Source organism: Ovis canadensis, chromosome 3 (genome assembly GCF_042477335.2).
Source record: "Ovis canadensis isolate MfBH-ARS-UI-01 breed Bighorn chromosome 3, ARS-UI_OviCan_v2, whole genome shotgun sequence".
Taxonomy (NCBI): domain Eukaryota; kingdom Metazoa; phylum Chordata; class Mammalia; order Artiodactyla; family Bovidae; genus Ovis; species Ovis canadensis.
Window position 1 is genome coordinate 197,504,332 of NC_091247.1, and position 17,920 is coordinate 197,522,251.

The following is a 17,920-nucleotide window of genomic DNA, read 5'->3' on the forward strand; positions in this document are numbered from 1 at the left end:
CAATGGATACCTATCAGCAGAGATGCAGAAATGAATAAGAATTAGTCTTTTTCCTCATGTGGCTTTTTGTATAGTATGGGGGTAAGATGAGCACGAAAGTCACCAGATTGTAATATAAAATATTAGAACCCTGATACAGGCTAAAAGGTGCTAAGCAGATTCACAGTTGAAGTATAACTCATCTATGGGGATCAGAAACATATTAATATGAAACTGTCCCATGAGAAAATTACTAGATGCCAGGATATTAAAAATATATGCACATTGGATCATTACTATTAATGCAAAGTCTTTATTTTATAATTTTGCATTGTTTTGTTTTTGCTTAAATATCTTATTCCCAGAAGAGATAACTAAGTAAGAAAAAAGAGGAAATATATACGAAAGACAAAGTGCCTGGTAAAAGGTCTTATATAAAATATAATGTTAGTAAAATATATGCCTCGTTTTAATAGGAATAAAAACAACTACTTTAGTTATTAGTGTTCTGAATATTTCCTTTCTTTAATCTGGATAACCACTTTGAATGAAAATGGAAATGAAGTGGAAAGAATGGTGGAATATTTGACTAGGATGCTAGAAACAGCATGGATACTAGGAAGCAGTGCTGGAGACAAACTTGAATGGTGCTCCTGATTTTTGTGGATGGGATAGGTGTTCATCTTTATCCCATTCATTATTCTTGTCTATTTGAAAAAATAGTCACTGTCTAAACATTGAGAGTTATTTGGTAGAAATTTTTAGAACTTCAAACCTGAGAGACAGCATCTCAAGTAACCCTGGGAGAACTGCTCCAATGAGACACAGGGGGAAGAGTCAGACTTACTTACAGAAGTTTTGCATCAAGGGGAAAGGTAGTCTGAACGTCAGAAGATTATTGTTAATTAAAGAGCAGATATCTCCAGTTAAGGAATTTAGCGCTTTTCTAGGTATGGGAAGATGTTAAGAGTCTGCGCCCGCTGAAATCATTCCTTTCATGTACATCTCGGCTCTCTGGGGCCGATGTCCTGTATTTTTAACCCCCACCCCACCCCTGCTCTGAAGTGTTCATCATAGGGAGCGGCTGCAGCTTAATGGCTGCCAGATTGCAGGTATTGTTCTCCTTCCTGGGTGCCCTCTAGGCTCAGAAATTTATGTTCGGAAGGCAAGAATCACTAGTGGCTGTGGCATCCTTGTTTATTCATATGGCAGGAAATACTCCATTTCTCATCCTCATACCTGCATGATGGGATGATTTGTATTTGGAAGTTAAAAGTGTAGGAACCAACCTTTATTCTTTTTCTCAATGTTTCTTATAAATTTTATCTCATTTTTCTTCCTTTGATCCTTTTCATTTGCTCCTCTTCTTCCTCTCTCTTTCAATTTACTTCTGTCAGAAAACATTCTTAATGGATCTACTCGTGGATCTCAAAGGAGCCATTATCAAGAACGGAGAATCAGCACCATTGTGCTCTGATACGGACTTCCTTCTTAGTTACATATACTGCCTCTTGGGGGATTGCCAAACCTTCCCGCAGTTAGGCTAGTCACTGTATAGAGATCAGCTGGTTCTACGATAAAGTTTTCACTGATTTTTTTTTTTTTTAACAAAGACTGTGTAGTTAGATTTTAACAAAACTATATATTTCTTCAGTTTATTCAGGGATTATGTTCTTCTAACTTTTCATGATGCACTGTTGATAGTAGTGATCATTTCGTTTTTGATATCCTAACATGGCAAACAAAAAAGCCTTATATTGATTTGCAAATTAGTTTTTGAAATTGTACTAATCAGTGAATCCAAGTGTCTGGGACATAGTGCTTTAGTGGATGTCCAAGCGCTTTGTGTGCCTATGACAAAGTTTCATTTTAAACTATTTGACAACTTCTGTTACTATGTTCATTCAGTTCTTTACTATTGCTTTAACTTAATTGTTTTTGTCTTCATATTTGTTTCCAAAATTTTATATTTTTATAGAGACTGCTAAAAATGAGAAATAGGAATGGAGACCATTTTACATAATTAGAAAGCAATTTTGATGTTTGCATCACTATATTAACTTAATGTAAGTCATAATAGTGATGAGTTTGTTATTATTTCTTATATTAATACTTGCAAAGGACAGTTATTTAAGATAATCCAAAATAAATTAGAATTCTGCAGTGCTGGTGCCTGAATTTTTAAGAATTAGAATGAAATCTACAAGACTCAATAACTAACTTGCTAATGAGACCTCAAAATATTTCAGATAATACTTAAACCATGCTTCCTCTTGGCTATGTTAGTTAGGTACAATGATCTATTGTACCTAAGAAGGTAAAGTAACCTTTGTATAGCAGTCTCTTTAAAAAGCACAACCATTAGCACTTAATTTGGATCTTAAGAAAGTAAAGTCATAAAAATAATATAAGGTAGTATTGAACTTTCATGGCAATTCCTTTTCTCACATAGTTTGACAATTAGGCTCACATAGCTTCTCTTTTAAAAGTTTCAACAAATACCTTGATTTGGGGGGTGTTAACTTAAAAATACAAAGAAATCGTATAGTATAGAAAATCTAATGAGAAGACGTGGGACAGTTACAAGAGAAATGATTCTTTGAGAAATGACAATCTGAATTCAAAATGCTTAGAACACTAATGCTTCATTAGATAAATTTAAAAGCATTAAATGTATTTAAATTCTCTTTCTCCTGTAAATTCTGAGATGCCATAATTTATACTAGCATTAAAACTGAATTCATGGTAGCAGTTCATTTTGCTACCATTTTTGACCACTGTGTGCCATTTCCGCCCATTTCTTGTTCTAGAAAGTAAATTTTATGTTTTTCTCTATTCTGCTAGATAAAGAGAGAATGTTCTTTCTTATTTGAAATGAGAAATAAATATAAAGCTAACTTAGGTTGACAATTGTAATCAGTCTCTTTGGTTATATATATTCTTTGTACAAAGGCAAAATGGTTTCAAAGTTTCTCCCCATACACCGTTTTTAGGAATGATCCATGTGAGTAAGATGAGGTGTGTATGTAAGTAGAGCAGCCTTGGCTGGCTCTGTGACACTGACATCACATGATAAAGTAAATGAACACAGTGACTGGATTTTGTGTCTTATTTAGTCAAGGCTGAGTCTGTGGCAGCAGAGCAAACAATGTTATCATTATATAGAGAAGCAGTGTTTACTTCAGTGTCTCTTCTTAGCTCTTAAAGATCTAGCCTGACTCCAGATAAAACAGTTAATCTTTTGGTGCATGTCCCTAAGCAAGAAAATAACATTCTAAGGGTTAATAAAAACTTTTTAAAATGGAGGTAAGATATGAAAAAGGAATATAATCACAAAGCTACCATTAAGTAGCTTTGTACAAAGTATGTACAAAAACAGAATATGTATTGTGTACAAATATAAAATATGTACCATGTAAAAAGACAACAGAAAACAAGTTACAATAACGGTGTTCCACTTAATAAAGTACTAAGCTCTGTAACCAGCTCTCTTGCCACTTCTGGACCCTTCCCTCTATGTAAGTGTACGTCTTGGAAATGAGCTAGCTGTGCTGTTACAAGGATCCATCATCAGGCTTTGTGGCGGTGACTGGCATGCTTTGCACACTTGGGAGACAGGACTCAGACTCAGAGAGCACACTTCTTGTGTATCTGAGATTCTGATTTCCCTAGGGTTATCAGTGGAATATAAGAAGCAACTGTGAAAGTCTTGTGTGAATATATTTTACAGCCTATCTTTAGTCTGATCTTTGCAACCCAGATATGGAAGATTTCAAACAGTCGACACTCTTTAGAATATGGCATTCAATAATTAATAATAATAGGAATGTATAGTGTTTCACTGTTTTCTTTGTACCAACCACCCTGTGTTTATTATCTTAGTCAATTTTGTCAAACCAGTGAGTTCTGTGATTTTTTTTTTCCCATTGTACAGGCAGATAGCTGTCTTAGAGAAAGGGATTTGCCAAATATATATAAGGGGTATAATTTGGATTTGTGACATCAGAACTTAGTATCTGTGCTCACTGCTTTTCCATTCATACAAACATTAAAATATTTTTTTCATAGTTTATCAGAATATATAATTTTAGAAGCTTTTAGAAATACTTGTACGAAATGCAGGTGAAACAGCTGTTGCTTGATTATTATACTTTAACTCAGAGTTAACTTGATTTTTAAGTGTTTTTAAAGCTGGATTTAAATAGAGCAACAGGTTTAACTATTTCAGAATGTGAATTTGAAGTTCTACGTTGGCTATTGGGCAATATGTGAAACTTCAGATGATTATTTGCTAAACCTTTCATATAAAGATTACTATTAAGTTTTGCTCTGGCTCTAAGGCTCTTGGCGTAGCATAATTGTTTCAACGAGTCCTCTAGTGATAAAACTACCAAGGAAGTGCCAGGTTCTGCTGGTTGGCCTCTGTATGGCATTTGGCAAGTTATCAAAATTCTCTGTACCTTGTTTTATCATCTGTAAAATGGGAATGATTACAATAGCATCTTATTTTGAGGATATTGGTAATATTTAAAGAAGTCAGTTCACATAAAGCACTCTGGTACTTGGAATGTAGCAGGAGCTTAGTAAATCTTAGTTATTAGCTAAAGTGACTAAGGAATTAAGTTCTTTGATCTCAGAGAAAAATGGCACATTGTAATAATTGTCAGTTGCTTTAAGTTCCTGTAAATTTAAGAAACTTACAAGAAAACCCTAAGTTAAGGAAAACTACTTTAGAAATGAGAAATCCAATAGAAATCTCAAGCTTTTGTGATTGAAAAGTTTCTTTTACTTATTTTTTTTGTAATTTGTAAAGGAGACGATTCATTCAATCTGAGATACTGTCCCTCAGTCAAATACTTTCAACAGATTTCAGTTGTCACAGATATTGTTCATTGGCAGTTTACATTTTTGCTTAATGTTATTTAAGGCTATTCATCAACTGCAGACACCACTGCAGTAGAAAGCTATATAAGCCAAGTCAGAACTGTTTTGATACGATGATGAGATAAAGAATGAGGTGGTAAAGCACCTACACTCTCCCTTAAACAGTGTGGGTTCTAATCATAACCCCGTGTTTTGTGATGTGTGTGACCTTGTCTTCGTTTTGTAGCATCTTATGTATCTTTGTTTTCTCATCTAAAGCTGGGGATGATAATAGAACCTTCTAATATATAGAGGGGTATAAGGATTAAATAGGGCTTCCTGGTGGCTCAGTTGGTAAAGATCTGCCTGCAATGCAAGAGGCACAGGTTTGATCCCTGGATGAGGAAGATCCCCTGAGGAAGGGAATGGCAACCCACTCCTATTCTTGCCTAGAGAATTCCATGGACAGAGGAGCTGGGCGGGCTGAAGTCCATGGGGTCAAAAGGAATCGGACATGACTGAGTGACTAAAACAAGAATTGAATAGCACAATTTTCATAACTGGCCTTGAACCACGCCTGTCGCTTAGGAAGAACTTAATAGATGCTTATTTATTAAATGGTTTTCATGCTATTGACTAATTACTGTTAATTACCAGGACAAAACATTGTCTTCTTTTAGTCTCCCAATAATCATGCTTTCCTTTTAGTAACCTGGAGGAATATTACCAACATTCCCCTCCCCATTTAAGTGGTTCGGTAGTCTTACCACTTAGCTTTGTCAGTATCTTTGGATGTAGTTTATCTTGAAAATGAAAACTCTTATTTACGGGAGAAATGGTTCCCATGGGTAAAAGGTCTGTCTTCTTCAGTTCTATACACCCTAGAGTCACACAGTGGCTGACCCTCAGCAAGGATCTCAAAATAGTTACATGAATGAATGAATGTCTCCAAAATCTTTGTTCAGAGAAGACATCCTGAGTGCAACTTTCCTTATCTACACGCTGAAATAACAAAACTTAGTGAGAGTTGACGTAATGATTAAATGAAATAATTACCTGGTGCAGTGTTTGTCATATCATGAATATTCAGTTAATGTGAGCTCCCTTTTTAACCCCCTTCTAATTCTTTCAGCCCATTTACTCTCTAAAGAGTGATAGAAGTCAAAGCATTTCTTCTGTAGCTTCATATAATAATACACCTCTCTCCAAACAGTTTACCAAAGGGAAGCAACATCAAGACAAAACAACAAAAATATTTCGCAACAAAATATTTTAAAAATTGCTTCAGTTTTCTTGTATGGACATACTAAAGACTACATGGTGATTTTCTTTCAGCACACAGTTAATGAAATTTATTACTATAGTTTTATTATTATATTCACTTTTGATTTTTAAGTTTCAGGACATTTAAAAATTTCTATTTGATTTCAGGTATTTTAGAGGCACTAAAATCCCTAGGGGATTTAGATTTTTATTAGTATTATATTTATTGATCATTTAAATATAATACTAATTAGTATTATATTTATTCATCATTTAGTCCTTTCTTCTCTTATTTCTATTTGTTTATAAGAGTAGCTTGAGATGATATAAAAAGGGTATGATATGGATAAGGGGCACAATACAAATGAATTTTGGAATGTAACAGTTCAACCTGTCAGAATTTGGACATCTGTTAAAAAACAAAATTCAACTGAGTAGATTTTAAAGATCTCATTGCCTTTATTCAATGGTTAATGAGTTGGACAGCATCCTATCTAGCAGATAGAAGGGGCTTTGAAGACCTGGACAAAATGAAAGACTTTCATAGGCCAAACGGAGTGGGACAAGGAAGTGATACTAGCGAAAAAGCAGATTGGTTGTGACAAGGTCACTTTGCTTTAGGAGATGATAGTGCCCTAACAGGCAAATTACCTCACAGTGATTCCTGATTGACTGGTTCAAGATTCCATTTCTGGGAGAGTCCCAAACTGTAATGAAGTTAACTCAGTTTGGTGACAGGAGGCTTAGCATAAGTGACTCCATTTGGGGCCTGTTGTCTTGCTTTTAACACATCTAAAGCCAACACACCTAGCCGTAGTATGTGTTTCTCCAGGTCTTAATTCTATCAGTTGAACATATATTTCTGCCCTTTCTTTATTGGATAAAACTGACTTGGCACTTTCCCAGTGTGTTTCATGTGATCTTTAAATTTCCTATCATATAAATTCTTCCTCTTCTCTTATGTCCCCTTCACTGAGTCTATACTTATTTTTGTTTTACATAGATAAAAACATGTTTTCCCCCATTTTTTATATATGGTGTTTTGACTTCATGCAGAGAGAACTACACAGACATTTTTTAAAACTCCATATTTTACTCAGTTTTACATTCTTATGTTCCATAACCTTGAATATCTCCAAACTGTCCTTACCTAAAACACTTTATAGTGTTATTACTAGATTTATACCAGTAAAGATACATCAGCTTTCTTAGGGATAATCTTTAAGCAGACCTTAGTAAGACAAGCTTTGAAAACTATCATTCCTAGGAAAGTAAATCTCGAATCATGAAACATCAGTTTAATCTCTCCCCTTGACAACTTAACACGACAGATTGAAATATAAAAGCCGATGCAAGTGGGATCAATGGATTATGTAAGTCCCTGAACATCTTCTCTTAAACTGGGGACTTGACAGAGTGGTTGTGAGAGGAGTATGTGTTGTGTGTCCCTTGTCATGTTCAGAGCATTAAGTTTTCAGAGATTAGTGCTGAGTAGATGTGGTCTACCTGGACATGAAGCAGGGAGAAAAAAATTCGGAGGGAGTGAAAGAGAAAAGAGGGGGCTACAGGAAGAGAGGGATAGAGAGATTTACATGTGAGAACTCAGGGGGCTTTGTCACGGCAATTGTATGAAGTGATATACAGTGCAAATCGACTTGAGCATGTCCCCGGATAGCAGGCGGTTTACAGCCTCCACGAGCTGAGATTACTGCTTTATCTTGTCATACTAAATTAACATGGCAGCACACTGTTAAACAGTGGTGACCTCTTCATCTGGGGAAATTGCTGCCTAGAAGAGAGATGGTATTTAAGACTCTCTCTCTCTCTCTGTCTCCCTGCCCTTCTCCCTCTCTCTCTCTTCCCTTATACCCTTACAGCAATTTGGGGTTAGACTATAGCCATTTAAAAATTCTAATAGAAAAGAAATTTTGTATAAAGTTGACAATAGATAAGATACAATTATGTCAAATGGCCACTTTACACAAAATAATAGATTTCATTAAACAATGACATTTCATCTTTATACACTGGCATTAAGAGTGTGTTTGTTTTTGATTTTAATCTCTTTTTATTCTACAAATAGTCTATTTATGTAAGAGTTATTTTTTTATATAATACTTTCCAAAAGAATTGATTGGTGATGAAGAGGTAGGGGGAAATAAGGCTCAGATGCTAGTTCTTCCACCCGTTATAGGGATTGCTCAAGAGAACCAGTAAGTGAACCATGCCTTAAATGGAAGTACGCAGGTTATTTCTTCTTCTAGAGCTCACCTGGCACTGCTTCAGTCTTCAGGTTCTTTTTAATTTCTCTTTTAAAAGAGGTGAGAGAGAGAGAAAGTCGAAAGATTAATTTGCCTCATTCTCCTGACAGACTGCAGCTGCACCCTTCATGTGTTTCCTAAGTTCTAGATATAAGTAATACTCTCTTTCTTCCCTGTCTTAAAATGTTGATAAATTAACCAAAATCGAGTACATATTTTTCTGTGCTTGGTTTATGCTCTTGGAATTAGAATCAAAGGAAGGGATAATGTAAAGATTCAAAATGCCATAAGTGTTTATTCCTATATGTCCCCAGCTGAAAACTCTTCATCCCTAAAGTATAGCCCTGTGAATTGCTTCCTCACTAACCTCTAGAGCTAGTGCTTTAAATCTGATGTTAAATCACTTTGAGGACTGCAGTGTGAGCTTTATGGAATCTGTGAACCCCTTGAAACTGTGTGATAGATACACTTACACATTTTTCTAGAGAGTGTTCACAGCTTCCCCCAGTGGGCCTTAGCCACCAAAATAGATAATTACTTTCCTATAGTGTAAGCCTGTCTTAGGGCATTACTGGGGTACATCCTCACACTGGGGCTATATATCTGGCAAGTAAGATACTGACATATAGACACAGTAATTGGAAGTGCTTTCACCAAATCTGCCTTGGAGACTTCACTGGGCTGCCATGCTGGAAGTAGTCCTGTAGTTCATAGGCTGCTCCTGACCACTTAAAACTGTTCCTCTTAACATCTTTTTGTTTTTTAGTTTTGCTTTTGCAGATGGTGGAGTCTGCCTGCAGTGCAGGAGACTCACATTTGACCCCTGAGTCCAGAAGATCCCCTGGAGAAGGAAATGGCAACCCACTCCAGTATTCTTGCCTGGAAAACCCCATGGACAGAGGAACCTGGCAGGCTACAGTCCATGGGGTCACAAAGACTGAGCGACTTCAATTTACTTCACTTTCACTAACATCCTTTCTCTGGGTCATTTTTTTTTGAGCCATAGATTGGCTTTAATTCTAGTATAACGATGTGTTTCCGTTCTCCAGTGCCATGAATTCAAAGTCCAGACAAGGAAACACACAGTTATTTAGCTTACAAGTGATGTGGAACAGAGGTTGTGTGTGTGTGTGTGTGTGTGTTTTCTTTTTTGTTGGTAAATTGCTATGTTCTGCCTGCTACAGAACTATGAAAAAGAAAACACAAATTTAGGGGAAAATTTGACTAGTTAAACCCTTCCTAAGATGCCCTGATACATTCTGTTTGACTAACATAGGGTGTTTAATGTCAAGAAAGCTTGCATTGTCATAAACATGGTGCTTTTCAATGAAAAGAAAATGACAAACCATTCTTAAGTTGCTGTAGTAATGCTCTATATTGTTATAGAGGTGACTTCTGAACACAGTTCTTTTTTCCTTCTCCTCCCTGTTGATAATTTTTTCTTCCCTAATATACTTTTTGTCAGATTAGATACATTAGCAGCTTTCTACTTAAGAGAGAAAGTCACTTGTTAGCCCCCAACTCTTATGTTTAACTATTTCTAACATTGAGAATTATTTTGTTGTTGTTAAGTTCAGGACTTAGAGGTAAATTGATATGGTATCACCAGAATTTTTTACATTAAGTAAGTAATTTTATTTTTAAAATGTTTGGCTCTGCTGGGTCTTTGTTGCTTTCCATGGGCTTTCTCTAGTTGAGAATGGAGGCTACTCTTCGTTGTGGTGTGCAGCCTTCTCATTGAAGTGACTTCTCTTGTTGCAGAGCGCAGCCTCTAGGTGCATGGCTTCAGTAGTTGCAGTGCATGGGTTCTAGAGTGTGAGCTTAGTAGTTTCAGTGCACAGGCTTAGTTGCATGTGGAATCTTCCTGGACCAGGGATCAAACCCATGTCCCTTGTCTTGGGAAGTGGATTCTTATCCACTGTGAGACCAGGAGAGTCCAATATGGTATTATCAAAAATATTAAGCCTTCCCCTATCTCTTACTTCTCCTTCCCTCTTATTTATTTAACAAATATATTTAATGAGAAACCTGCAAAATCATATACTAAAACTTGGAAGAATTTCTCTGAGGTAAACTGTGAATTTGATATAGAAAGTGATGGAGGACAGATACCATTCTATGTCATGAAAGAGCAGCATGTCAAAAAGTAACAGGACTGCATCCTGGTAAACTTCACTATCATCTTCTAACACAGAACCATGTGGGTGGTTTGGAGGGGGAGGGTAGCCTGAGTGTCAAACAACCAAAACCATAAGCATTAATCAGTCATAAATATGGGATGATAGAGAGCCTTATTCTAGGACGGGATGCCTATAATAAATAGCATACTTGATTATTGTAGGTTATTTTTGAGGAGATCTTCAATATTTAAACCTGGGTTGGGAAGATCTGCTGGAGAAGGAATAGGCTACCCACTCTGGTATTCTTGGGTTTCCCTTGTGGCTCAGCTGGTAAACAATTCGCCTGCGAAGCAGGAGACCTAGGTTTGATCTCTGGGTTGGGAAGATCCCCTGGAGAAGGGAAAGACTACCCACTCCAGTATTCTGGCCTGGAGAATTTCATGGACTGTATAGTCCATGGGGTTGCAAAGAGTTGGACAGGACTGAGCGACTTTCATTTTCACTTTCAATATATTTTTTAATATAAATTTATTTATTTTAACTGGAGGCTAATTATTTTGCAATATTGTATTGGTTTTGCCATACATCAACATGAGTTTGCCACAGGTGTACACGTGTTCCCCATCCTGAATCCCCCTCCCACCTCCCGCCCCATACTATCCCTCTGGGTCATCCCAGTGCACCAGCCCTGAGCATCCTGTATCATGCATCGAACCTGAACTGGTGATTCGTTTCACATATGATACTGTACATGTTTCAGTGCCATTCTCCCAAATCATCCCACCCTCACTCTCTCCCACAGGGTCCAAAAGACTGTTCTATACATCTGTGTTTCTTTTGCTGTCTCACATATAGGGTTATCGTTATCATTTTTCTAAATTCCATATATATGCGTTACTATACTATATTGGTGTTTTTCTTTCTGGCTTACTTCACTCTGTATAATCAGCTCCAGTTCATCCACCTCATTAGAACTGATTCAGATGTATTCTTTTTAATGGCTGAGTAATACTCCGTTGTGTATATGTACCACAGCTTTCTTATCCATTCATCTGCTGATGGACATCTAGGTTGCTTCCATGTCCTGGCTACTATAAACAGTGCTTCGATGAACATTGGGGTACATGTGTCTCTTTCAATTCTGGTTTCCTCGGTGTGTGTGCCCAGCAGTGGGATTGCTGGGTCATATCACTTTCAATATTTAAAAAGTCAATGTCATACAGTATTTTCTAGAATAGGCAGAAAAACTGAGTGAAATAAAAATACAGAGAAAGTCTATAAAACAAGAAGTAAAAGATTCAGTTATCACTTTAACTGTAAATGGGAAAACTTTCTTTTAATTATTTTTTTTTGATTAAAAAATAAATCTAGTTTTATACCCCTTAAGAATTTTGAACATATGTGTAGGGGTAAAATATAGTAAGGGCTCTCCAGGTGGCTCAGTGGTTAAGAATCCACTTGCCAATGCAGCAGGCATGAGTTTGATCTCTGGGTTGGAAAGATCCCCTGGAGAAGGAAATGGCAACTCATTCCAGTATTTTTTCCTGGGAAATCCCATGGACAGAGGAGTCTGTCTGGCTACAGTCCATGGGGTCTCAGACTAAACAGCAACAACAAAATGTAGAAAACATTCACAGAAGTCAGAGGTATCATATTATCAGACCAAATACCTGGGATAGAGTACTTTTATGTTGTATAGAAATAAAATGTCATGAACACTATACATGAAATGAACTTTAAAAAGAAAAAAATTATACTAAATGAAAGAAAGGAAAAATATTAGAAACATGAGATATTGATAGAAACATAGGTATACTGAGATTTTGCTGCTGCTGTTTGTTTTTAGCCATGTGGCGTGGGGCATCTTAGTTCCCTGAACGGGGATCAGACCAGTCTCCATGCAGTGGAAGTGTGGAATCTTAACGACTGGACCACCAGGGAAGTCTCTGTAATCAGAGATTTTTAAATAGTCTTTTCTCTTTTACAGATGGATGAAACAGAACACAGATAAATACATAAAGTATTTGATGAACATACTTACCGGAATTGACTTAACAGCTCTCTATATGTAGGTCACTTAAATTTTTTTAAAGTGAACACTACTAAATAATTTTTATATTAAAAGCTACAAGATGTTTATAAAACAATAGCATGGATATAAAAGCTTTTATGATATGTTGAAATTTTTGATATTAGCCAAATGTGTAGTTTTAGTGCCTTCAATATTAAATAGAATGAATGGGGAAAGAACAAAACATTCAGACTTTGAAAGCAAAAACACATTGTAATAAAATCACCCTAATAAAGTTATAAAACAGACCCTGAGGAATTAAATAAATGAATTAAATGAACTAGAAGAAAATTGGGGAAACTTCTCCCTAGATTAATAAGTGAAAAATCAAACAAACAAACAAACACATATATATGAAATAAGAACTGCTTGGGGGTAACCTTATTACATTCATGGAGATCTTATAAACTGTTTATAATCTAACATTTTCAAAATTGTATTCTAAAGATCACATGTTCTATGCAGTGTCTAAAGCAAAGGTTTTATAGTCACATTAATTAGGGAAGCATTTCATAATGTAATTCATAATCTCACCTTTTGATACTGACAGTTCACATGGTATGTTAAATGTTTTGAGAACTTGGTCCTTTTTTTCAGAGACCTAGTTAGCTTTATCTTGCATAATATTTTCCACACTTAATCATCATAAAGCTTTTCTTTAATATATTTCCTCTTGAATCAATCCCTGGAAAGTTATATCCCTTGACCATATACTGGCAAATACAACTATTTAAACTTATTAACAAATTTTATAATCTCATTGAAATGGATGATTTTATAGGACTACAGAGAAAGTGGGAAACCTAAACAGACTCTATCCATAAAAGACGTTTTTTCCAAGTCAAAGAGTAGCTGAAAAATTGTTACCCCTAACCAGTTCAGTATCTTCAGGTTCTAAGAAACAGAATTATCATGTTGTATAAAATTTTTTTCCAGAGCAAAATAATAAACTCTCCAATTAGTATAACTGTACTACCTGACCACTCCCCTAGAAGAAGTTCCATCTTATTTTGAGTATATATGTAGAAGTTCTAAATAAAGTATTAGAGAAACTTGTTACTGCATTTTACTAAACTTACTAGACCATGACTAAGAAGAGTTATTTCGGGAAATGCAAGCAGAGTCTGATAAACAGAAATATAGATTAGCATAATCTATGTTAGCAGTTGGGCTTCCCAGGTGACGTTAATGGTAAAGAACCGCCTGCCAATGCAGGAGACAGAGATGCAGGTTTGAGCCCTGGGTGGGGAAGATCCCCTGGAGGAGGGCATCACAAGCCACTCCAGTACTCTTGCCTGGAGAATCCCGTGGACAGAGGAGCCTGGTGGGCTCCAGTCCATGGGGTCACAAAGAGTCGGACATGTATGTTAGCAGTAGCACAAACTACTGCCTGCCGGGTTTGCTGACTAAATCTGGCTTAATGGCCAAATCTGCCCTATGGTCTGTACTTGTTTAAAAAAAAAAAAATTGAAGGACAATTCCTTTAAAATGTTGTGTTGGTTTCTACCATACAACAATATTAATCAGCCATAAATATACATCTGTCCTCTCACTCTTGAACCTTCCTCGCACTCCCTACACAATCCTTTATGTCATCACAGAGTGCTAGACTGGGCTTTCTGTGTTATACAGCAGCTTCCTACTATCTGTTTTACATGTGCTAATTCATATGTTTCAGTGCTATTCTCTCAATTCGTCCCACTCTCTCCTTGCCCCTCTGTGTCCACAGTCTATTCTCTATGTCTGAGTCTTTATTCCTCACAGCCACCCCCATCCATATACTATGGTTCAAGATTGCTCTTGCACCACAATGGCAGAGTTGAGTAGTTGCTACAAAGGACCTGTTACCCTAAACCTGAGAATATTTGCTGTCTGGCCTATTACAGAAAATCTTTGTCAATCTCTGGTCTATATCCTCACCTGCTCAAGGAGAAATCTTGTTTGAAAATCCTCAGAAAGATATTTGATACAGTTCAACACCCACTGCTTTATACACAGTCTTCATAAATAATCAATAGAGTAGTACTGGTATAATCTCAAACTAACAGATGCTTCAAATTTAATGATAAAATTATCTAGTTCCTTGTACATTCAGCAACAAATCAGGTTCGTTTATTATTGTGGCTTTCACTGAATGTTTTATCAGGTTTATCCCTGTCTCCTTATCCCCTTTTCCCTATCTTCTTTCCTCCATTTCTTCCCTCCTGTTTTTTACCCTTCTTTCCTTTATTTCTATTTTAAAAATTGTGGAATTTTTTATTCAAGAAAAAACAGTAGGATTTTTTTCCAAGAATTATGATAAATTTTAGTTAAGAAGGGAAGGATACGGGAATTTTTCTAGAATTATCGAACCTAAAATGATCTTCTGAAGTCCTTGAAGTGAAGTGAAAGTTGTTCACTCATGTCTGACTCTTTACGACCTCATGGACTATACAGCCCATGGAATTCTCCAGGCCAGAATACTGGAGTGGGTAGCCTTTCCCTTCTCCGGGGCATCTTCCCAACCCAGGGATCGAATCCAGGTCTCCCACATTGCAGGTGAATTCTTTACCAGCTGAGCCACCAGGGAAACCCTGAAGTTCTTAGGTATCCTGATGAAAACCTTTCAGCAGATAACTTCTTAATGATAAAGAACATATTTTTTTTCTCTATGCTCTTTCATTTTTTTTTAGAAAAGTTAATTTACATTTTCTCTTAATAATTGTCTCATCATGGGTTACTGTTTTGAAGCCAAAAGATTATGCTTCATGAGTATTGAATAGAAGCTTCCTGCTTCATTTTAAGATTACTCACATTCATGGACAAAGAAAAACTTCCTCATAATTTGTTACAGGTCTAACATTAGGTAAGCTGCACATTCTCGGTTTAAACATGCCAAGAAAATCCACTGTCCTGTGGTCGTAGCCTTGAGCCAGGACTGTTAGACAGAATAGGAGGTTGATGGCTTACTCTTAAGCTGTTCACTTTTGCTAGAAAATGTCTGTTAAAGCTTGATGGTTTCTGGGCTATTAAGGAGTATCACACAACAAAATTTTATTGCCTTTTCCATCTTTTGAGATGGAAAGCAATACAGGTACAGAACTTCAGTGAGTTTGTTTTAAGTACAGTCTGTCTTCCAGAGCATTTTCTCATTATTTATAGAACTAATCATTTCCCTTAAGAGTTTGCTTTGGTTTTGAAGTTCAGTCTCACTGTAGAATTTATCTATGCTCAGCAGAACCCTGGTATCACCTTGTGCCTCTTCAAGTTCATCTTTGGTTCTGGGTCATCTTGGGATCTTTTTTTTTTTTTTCATTCTGTTTCCCTTCCTATAACTTTAGTTTTTGGTTATTACATTCTAAGTTGCTGCTTGTAGTATTTAAAATTTCTCTTCTACTTGATTTTCAATTACTGAATGAAACATAGTGTGTTTTTACCAAACATTTTGTTCTTGTTTCCTCTTCTTTTAGAGGAATCTTTTAAAAGACAGTAGTTTCACTAGGCCCCTCTCAAGTGTCTAGAGATGTCTAAGAGCAACTGGATTACAGAGTTATCTATTATAGTGCTTGGCTAAACTTGATTGCCTCACTTCTGCTAAGAGTTGACAGCCAGCAGTGACTACCAAGGACAAAGTGTGGCTCTGGGATGGACTTCCTCTTTGAACAACTCTGATGTCAATTTACTATACTTAAATAAACTAATGTTAAAATACCATTTCATGAGCTTGTTCACCTAAGAATTTAGATGAGAAAATATCTTTTTGAATTTTTCTGGAAATGAATTCTGTTCTGTTGTGTAGGCCAAAGAAAAATTTTCCTAATTTTTCCCTTTTATTTCAGCTCTCAATAAATTTTCTTATGCTCATTCATAATTCCTTGATTTATTACAAAAAACAATGTAATTTTGTGAATCACCATATTTCAGGCACCTAATATTCAACATTTTTTAATTCAGAGAATTTGATGCAAAGTACCTACACAGATAACCACACTTTTACCAGAGCCTTTAGCTCAGTAGTAAAGTCCATCCAGTAAAAGTCTCTTGTAATCAAGTTATGGGGAAGTTCTTTATTTAATAATAAGTTAAATAATAGTAGCACAATGACTAGTTAAACACATGTAGCTCTTTGAACTTGCTTTATGAATACAATTCATCCTTGTGTGTTTTATTTCCATTGTGGGTAGTATTCCTTTACCAGTAGACTCCCATATATCCTTTGTGGCAAAAAAAAAAAAAGAAAAAAAGAAAAAAGGAAACAAAATGATATAATCTAAAGCAAAAATCGTAGACTGTTTTATTTAAATAAAACATATAGTATGGAAATTCAAGTATATGCTAAGAATCTGCAGTTGAGGTGTGCTTGAGAATGAATACCTTGGCTGACAGACATATAAACTGATATTTTATATTAAGGGTTCATTAACATATAAACAAGTGGTTTACTTTCAGTGTCAGAAGTGACATTAAAGTTAATTCTTGGCCCTGGTATCAAGGGCTCAGAGATATTAATTTAATGAAAAATGAAAATATGAATTTTTTTACAGTGAAAGAGAATTTTTGCTTATTAGCTAAAAATAATGTAACTTTTAAAAATGATTATTTTTTATTTGCTAAAGCTGTCTCATATGAGGAAAGTAAGATATTAAACTAGACCTTGCTAATATTTTACAGCATTAGAGAGTTTGAGACCAAAGGTCGTTTTGTCTATCTGTGCATTTGGTGAATATATTTTATTCCACTGGTTTAGTGTTAATTTGTCACTGAATATAAAAACAATCTATATACTAGGAATATCTATCACCTCTGATTTCTAGAGTACACTGGCTAATATGACTAGCAAGATTTGTGTCTCCATTACTTGCATAGTTACATAGGCAGCCTTCAGAATTTTTTTAATGGTAACTTTCTCCCCAAGTGTTCTAAAACCAAGGATATATTAATAATGATATAATACAAATCTCAGGCGGTATAGCAAACTAGTACTATATAGTCCAGCTAAATATTATTAATAATATGATCATAAAAGTATATATTGAGAACTGTGACTTCAATATCCCTAAAAAGGAAAGAAGTAATTTAAACTAATAATCCAGTATTTTAATAATTCTGCTTCCAATCTATACCCAGAATACATATAAAGTTTTCAGTTTTGTTTTATTTATTTTAAAATATTTATTGAGATATAATTCTGTAAGCTTGCTGAATACAATCGGAGAAGGCAATGGCTCCCCACTCCAGTACGCTTGCCTGGAAAATCCTATGGACAGAGGAGCCTGGAAGGCTGCAGTCCATGGGGTCGCTGAGGGTCGAAGACGACTGAGCGACTTCACTTTCACTTTTCACTTTCATGCATTGGAGAAGGCAGTGGCAACCCACTCCAGTGT

The 17,920-nt window shown here is 35.8% G+C and overlaps 1 protein-coding gene across 25 annotated transcripts in view; it reads left to right on the plus strand.

The window, feature by feature from the left end:
- SOX5 (SRY-box transcription factor 5) overlaps positions 1-17,920 on the plus strand; it is a 1,143,569-nt gene that overhangs the window by 750,802 nt on the left and 374,847 nt on the right. The gene's annotated exons all lie outside the window — the stretch shown is intronic.